The sequence below is a fragment of the Lepidochelys kempii genome, chromosome 4, assembly GCF_965140285.1.
Source record: "Lepidochelys kempii isolate rLepKem1 chromosome 4, rLepKem1.hap1, whole genome shotgun sequence".
Taxonomy (NCBI): domain Eukaryota; kingdom Metazoa; phylum Chordata; order Testudines; family Cheloniidae; genus Lepidochelys; species Lepidochelys kempii.
In genome coordinates this window covers 89,509,312-89,516,800 of record NC_136383.1, presented here as the reverse complement: position 1 = coordinate 89,516,800, position 7,489 = coordinate 89,509,312, and positions in this window count along the sequence as shown.

The following is a 7,489-nucleotide window of genomic DNA, read 5'->3' as shown; positions in this document are numbered from 1 at the left end:
ATGTAAGGGAGCAGTATGACTGCTCAGAGCTCTGGTATGAAACTGCAGAAAAACCTGAGAGTCTCTGGATTAAGTTTAGAAGTGTGAGCAACAAAGGTGATGTCGTGGTGGGAGTCTGCTATAGACCACCAGATCAGGGGGATGAGGTGGACAAGGCTTTCTTCCGGCAACTCATGGAAGTTACTAGATCGCAGGCCCCGGTTCTCATGGGAGACTTCAATCACCCTGATTTCTGCTGGGAGAGCAATACAGCGGTGCACAAACAATCCAGGACATTTTTGGAAAGTGTAGGGGACAATTTCCTGGTGCAAATGCTGGAGGAACCAACTAGGGGCAGAGCTCTTCTTGACCTGCAGCTCACAAACCAGGAAGAATTAGTAGGGGAAGCAAAAGTGGAGGGGAACCTGGGAGGCAGTGACCATGAAATGGTCGAGTTAAGGATCCTGACACAGGGAAGAAAGGAGAGCAGCAGAATATGGACCCTGGACTTCAGAAAAGCAGACTTTGACTCCCTCAGGGAACTGATGGGCAGGATTCCCTGGGAGAATAACATGAGGGGGAAAGGAATCGAGGAGAGTTGGCTGTATTTTAAAGAATCCTTATTGAGGTTACAGGGACAAACCATCCCGATGAGTAGAAAGAATAGTAAATATGGCAGGCAGCCAGCTTGGCTTAACAGTGAAATCCTTGCTGATCTTAAACATAAAAAAGAAGCTTACAAGAAGTGGAAGATTGGACAAATGACCAGGGAAGAGTATAAAAATATTGCTCGGGCATGCAGGAGTGAAATCAAGAAGGCCAAATCACACCTGGAGTTGCAGCTAGCAAGAGATGTTAAGAGTAACAAGAAGGGTTTCTTCAGGTATGTTAGCAAGAAGAAAAAAGTCAAGGAAAGTGTGGGCCCCTTATTGAATGAGGGAGGCAACCTAGTGACAGAGGATGTGGAAAAAACTAATGTACTCAATGCTTTTTTTGCCTCTGTCTTCACGAATAAGGTCAGCTCCCAGACTACTGCAGTAGGCATCAGAGCATGGGGAGGAGGTGACCAGCCCTCTGTGGAGAAAGAAGTGGTTTGGGACTATTTAGAAAAGCTGGACGAGCACAAGTCCATGGGGCCGGATGCGCTGCATCCGAGAGTGCTAAAGGAGTTGGCGGATGTGATTGCAAAGCCATTGGCCATTATCTTTGAAAACTCATGGTGATCGGGGGAAGTCCCGGATGACTGGAAAAAGGCTAATGTAGTGCCCAGCTTTAAAAAAGGGAAGGAGGAGGATCCTGGGAACTACAGGCCACTCAGCCTCACCTCAGTCCCTGGAAAAATCATGGAGCAGGTCCCCAAGGAATCAATCTAATTGCCTTCTATGACGAGATAACTGGCTCTGTGGATGAGGGGAAAGCAGTGGACGTGTTGTTCCTTGACTTTAGCAAAGCTTTTGACATGGTCTCCCACAGTATTCTTGCCAGCAAGTTAAAGAAGTATGGGCTGGATGAATGGACAATAAGGTGGATAGAAAGTTGGCTAGATTGTCGGGCTCAACGGGTAGTGATCAACGGCTCCGTGTCTAGTTGGCAGCTGGTATCAAGTGGCGTGCCCCAAGGGTCGGTCCTCGGGCCGGTTTTGTTCAATATCTTCATAAATGATCTGGAGGATGGTGTGGATGACACTAAACTGGGAGGAGAGGTAGATACGCTGGAGGGTAGGGATAGGATACAGAGGGCCCTAGACAAATTAGAGGATTGGGCCAAAAGAAATCTGATGAGGTTCAACAAGGACAAGTACAGAGTCCTGCACTTAGGACGGAAGACTCCCATGCACCGCTACAGACTAGGGACCGAATGGTTCGGCAGCAGTTCTGCAGTAAAGGACCTAGGGGTTACAGTGGACGAGAAGCTGGGTATGCGTCAACAGTGTGCCATTGTTGCCAAGAAGTTCAATGGCATTTTGGGATGTATAAGTAGGGGCATTGCCAGCAGATTGAGGGATGTGATCGTTCCCCTCTATTCAACATTGGTGAGGCCTCATCTGGCGTACTGTGTCCAGTTTTGGGCCCCACACTACAAGGAGGATGTAGAAAAATTGGAAAAAGTCCAGCGGAGGGTAACAAAAATGATTAGGGGACTGGAACACTTGACTTATGAGGAGAGGCTGAGGGAACTGGGATTGTTTAGTCTGCGGAAGAGAAGAATGAGGGGAGATTTGATAGCTGCTTTCAACTACCTAAAAGGGGGTTTCAAAGAGGATGGATCTAGACTGTTCTCAGTGGTAGCTGATGGCAGAACAAGGAGTAATGGTCTCAAGTTGCAGTGGGGGAGGTTTAGGTTGGATATTAGGAAAAACTTTTTCACTAGGAGGGTGGTGAAACACTGGAATGCGTTACCTAGGGAGCTGGTGGAATCTCCTTCCTTAGATGTTTTTAAGGTCAGGCTTGACAAAGCCCTGGCTGGGATGATTTAGTTGGGGATTGGTCCTGCTTTGAGCAGGGGGTTGGACTAGATGACCTCCTGAGGTCCCTTCCAACCCTGATGTTCTATGATTCTATGACCAAAGAGATTGAAGTGTTCTCCGACTGGTTTTTGAATGTTATAATTCCTGACCTCTGATTCGTGTCCATTTATTCTTTTACGTAGAGACTGTTCAGTTTGGCCAATGTACACAGCAGAGGGGCATTGCTGACACATGATGGCATATATCACATTGGTAGATGTGAAGGTGAACGAGCCTCTCAGTGTGGCTGATGTGATTAGGCCCTATGATGGTGTCCCCTGAATAGATATGTGGACACAGTTGGCAATGGGCTTTGTTGCAAGGGTAGGTTCCTGGGTTAGTGGTTCTATTGTGTGGTTGCTGGTGATTATTTGCTTCAGGTTGGGGGGCTGTCTCTAAGCAAGTACTGTCTCCCAAGATCTGTGAGAGTGATGGGTCGTCCTTCAGGATAGGTTGTAGGTCCTTGATGATGTGTTGGAGAGATTTTAGTTGGGGGCTGAAGGTGACGGTTAGTGGCGTTCTGTTATTTTCTTTGTTGGGCCTGTCCTGTAGTACGTAACTTCTGGGCACTCTTCAGGCTCTGTCAACCGGTTTCTTCACTTCCGCAGGTGGGTATTGTAGTTGTAAGAATGCTTGATAGAGATCTTGTTGGTGTTTGTCTCTGTCGGAGGGGTTGGAGCAAATGTGGTTGTATCGTAGAGCTTGGCTGTAGATAATGGATCATGTGGTGTGGTCTGGATGAAAGCTGGAGGCATGTAGGTAAGTATATCGGTCAGTGGGTTTCCGGTATAGGGTGGTGTTTATGTGACCATCGCTTATTAGCACCGTAGAGTCCAGGAAGTGGATCTCTTTTGTGGACTGGTCCAGGCTGAGGTTGATGGTGGGATGGAAATTGTTGAGATCATGGTAGAATTCCTCAAGGGCTTCTTTTCCATGGGTCCAAATGATGATGATGTCATCAATGTAGCTCAAGTAGAGTAGGGGCATTAGGGGATGAGAACTGAGGAAGTGTTGTTCTAAGTCAGCTATAAAAATGTTGGCATACTGTGGGACCATGTGGGTACCCATAGCAGTGCCGCTGATTTGAAGGTATACATTGTCCCCAAATACGAAATAGTTACGGGTGAGGACAAAGTCACAAAGTTCAGCCACCAGGTTTGCCGTGACATTATCGGGGATACTGTTCCTGATGGCCTGTAGTCCATCTTTGTGTGGAATGTTGGTGTAGAGGGCTTCTACATCCATAGTGACTAGGATGGAGTTTTCAGGAAGATCACCGACGGATTGTAGTTTCCTCAGGAAGTCAGTGGCAGCAATCCATGTGGATGCTAATGCAGTATCCTGTTGACTTCCCCCATTCATTCTGACCCATTCCTGAGTGCTGACAGCTGCAAACTTTTCCTGTAGTAGGAATTCCCCAAAAGGCAACAGCGTATTTTCTGGGCCCTCCTCTATGGACACTCATAGATGTTTTGCTCAGGTCACAGAAGCCTGAAAGGCTCCGTGTCATACATGGCTGGTTTGCCACCAGTAGCTTGGAATAGAACGTCCCTTTGCTATTAAGGAACCTCCTGGATTATGTCCTCCAAAATGTGGAAAGCCTGAGAAGGATTGAGAAACTTTAGGTAGTAAATCCACACCCCTCCACACAGACCCCTCATGCTAAAATGGTCTGAGATTTAAAAATCTCAAAATTTCACCTTTACCATTGTGCATGAATTCTTTTCATTCTGCTTAACTCAGTTGTGTCCACGGAACTTCTGGGAACCAACAAGTTCCACTGAGAATATACTGAAGCTGAGTTTCACAAAGTATCATTTTGTGGACTTGAGATTCAACAGGCACTTTTCTCTGAGGATGCACTGGAATGTTTTTGAAGGACTAAAACAATAATGTACTGTTTGAGGTCAGCTTTCAGGCCCGTTCCATCGCTGCAGCCCTCCCACCTCTGCACCCCAGCCACACTCCAGCAGAAGCCTGGGATTCTGAACTTTCATTGAGCCGTCAGAGGAACCGTTTCCATGATGGACTTATGGTGGACATCCTGGTCAGGGCCAAGAAGCAGGTACCATACCAAAGGGAAAAAAGAATTCATGGCAAATGGAAAGGCACAGACAGGCTGTCAAGCATGAGGAGAAACTTACAGCACAGTTTTTGGAGCAGGAACATCGGAGGAAGACAGATCACAGCAGGAAGTCCTGTTTGAGAGTCTGCTTGGTCTGATGGCCACAAGAGTTCAGGTTCCTGCTCCATGCATACCACATCCTGCATCTCCTCCATGGTACCATTAGCAACACACTGAACATTACCGTGGTGGGTGACCCCGGCGCCTAGGACTGAACGCTAGTTGGACAGGGCAAATGTACCCACTGCAGTTGTCCATCCCCATGCAACAGCACCAAGTGTGTGATAAACGTGCCAGAGAGGGAAGGGTGAATGGGGGGCCAGAGGACATGCAAAAGTAGGCAATTTGTTTGTTTGCCCTGGTTTCATGGTTTTGCACCGTTCAATGTTTGTGTTATGCACCTTATTTTATTGCCGTTTGAGTGTCAGTTTATCACTGGTGTTTGTGTGTCGTAATGGCAGCTGGCCTGCCTGACAAAGCTTTAAATTTTTTTCTTTTTTGTAATACAGCCATGTTCAAAAATAAAGGCTTTTATTTAATAAAGTTTATTACCATCACTGTATTACATCATATAATGTGTATTTTGAAGAATAAAGATAAAGGCATGATAAGGCACAACTGGGAAGTTGTATCCATACACAATTTCTGAGCACATCTATTCAGATCAATCCATGATGAAAATCCAGAGTTCACGTCACACAAACCACCACTTTCTATATTGTATAAGCACTCATCTCTCCCACAATATCACATCCCCTATTCATAGTGTACAAATTGCTGTACAAATACAACCACAAACATACTATTCTTCCTCGTCCATTGATCCAAGCAAGTCCATAATGGGGGAGGACAAAGCATCTCTGATTTCTGTTATGAGTGTCCATCCTGTCCCAGCTGTGACAGGTGCACTTTCTGACTGAGTTCAGCAATCCATTATTGTTGCTAGGTCCACTCAGAGGCAAATGGCACAGCTTTAGATTTTCAAAGATTGTGAAGAGCACAACAAGCCACAATAATGGAGACAGCATTGATTACACTGAAATCCAAAAGGTTCTGTAAACAGCACCAGTGGGATTTCACTCTGCCAAAAGCCCATTCAACCACCATTTTATACCTAATGAGAGTTTCATAAGCCAAGGCGAAAGGGGGAAATTACTCCATTTATGACAATGCCATTTGCTGGGAATAGTGTCCTACCTTGTCCACAAAGGCAGACCCTTCATCGGAAAACCCTGGCATCGTGAACTTTTCCAGTGCATCTCACATGGACGTCCAAAAATTGGCCTCTGTGGTCTACTGAGCCCTGCATAGCAATGGAATGGTACCCTTTCTGAAGGGCAAACTATGGGGACACGAGTCCCATCAATGGCACCAGTGCAATTTGGAAACCCCATTCTCACCAAACAAGCATTTACTTCAGGGATATTGCTTATGCCCACCACCTTTGGGTAAATCAATTGCCTGATTGCCTCCAAAACCTCTGCCCTCACTGCTCCCAGAGTTGACTGTCAAACACCAAACTGGTTAGCCTGTGACCAGTAGCAGTCTGGGGAAGCCAGCTTCCAGATGGTTATAGCAAGCTGGACTGGCATGGCTGCCCTCATGCATATGTTGTGATGCTAAAGGGTCAGGGTAAGCTGCTTACAAAGCTCCAGAAGTGTAGCTTTCTTCATGGGAAAGTTCTGGAGTCACTGCTGGTCATCCCAGGTCTGCATGATGACGTGATCTTGCTAGTCTGGGTATGTGGCCTTGCTCCAGAAGTCTCAGTCTACACCGGAGACATCAGGAGCTACACAGCATCAGCTAGTTTGAGTCTGCCACCTCTGTCTCATCCTCCTCATGCCATGACAGGTGGCATCAGTAGGTCAGAAAGCACCACCAAAATGTCCACCAGCATCCCATTCTAGACACTACTAATGACAACTTTTAACTTGAAGAAAAGGGGAACTACACAAAAGTGAGGAAGCTAGTTAAACAGAAATTAATAAAGGAACCATCATAAGAGTGAAATGCCTGCAAGCTGCATGGAAACTTTAAAAAAATCACTATAAAATAGAAGCTCAAACTATATGTGTAACCCAAACAGCAGCAACAACAAAAGCAAGAGGACCAAAAAACCACCACCATGGCTAAACCACAGAGTAGAAGAGGTGGCTAGAGGCAAAAAGGCATCATTTAAAAATCGGAAGTCAAATCGTAGTGAGGAAAATAAAAAGGAGCATAAACGTTGACAAGTCAAGTGTAAAAGTATAATAAGAGAGGTCAAAAACAATTTGAAGAGCACCTAGCAAAAGACTCAAATTAATAGCTAATTTTTTTAAGTACATCACAAGCAGGAATGCTGCCAAACAATCCATGGAGCCACTGTATAACCAAAGTGCTAAAGGAGCATTCAAGGGGGACCAAGCCATTGCGGAGAAGCAAAATGAATTCTTTGCATCAGTCTTGATTGTAGAGAATGTGAGGGAGATTCCCACAGCTGAGTTATTCTTTTTAGGTGACAAATCTGAGGAACTATTCCAGATGGAGGTGACAATAGAGGTGATTAAGGAACAAATTGGTAAATTAAACAGTAATAAGTCACCAGGACCAGATGGTATTCAGTGATGAGTTCTGAAGGAACTCAGATATGAAACTGCAGAACTCCTCACTATGGTATGTAATCTGTCGCTTAAATCATCCTCTGTATCAGCTGAATGGAGGACACCTAATGTAATACCTATTTTTAAAAAATACTCTAGAGGAGATCCCAGCAATTACAGGCCAGTCACTCTAACATCAGTACCAGACAAATTGGTTGAAAGTACAGTAAAGTACAGAATCAGACACATAGATGATCACGACACATTGGGGAAGAGTCTACATAGCTTTTGTAAAGG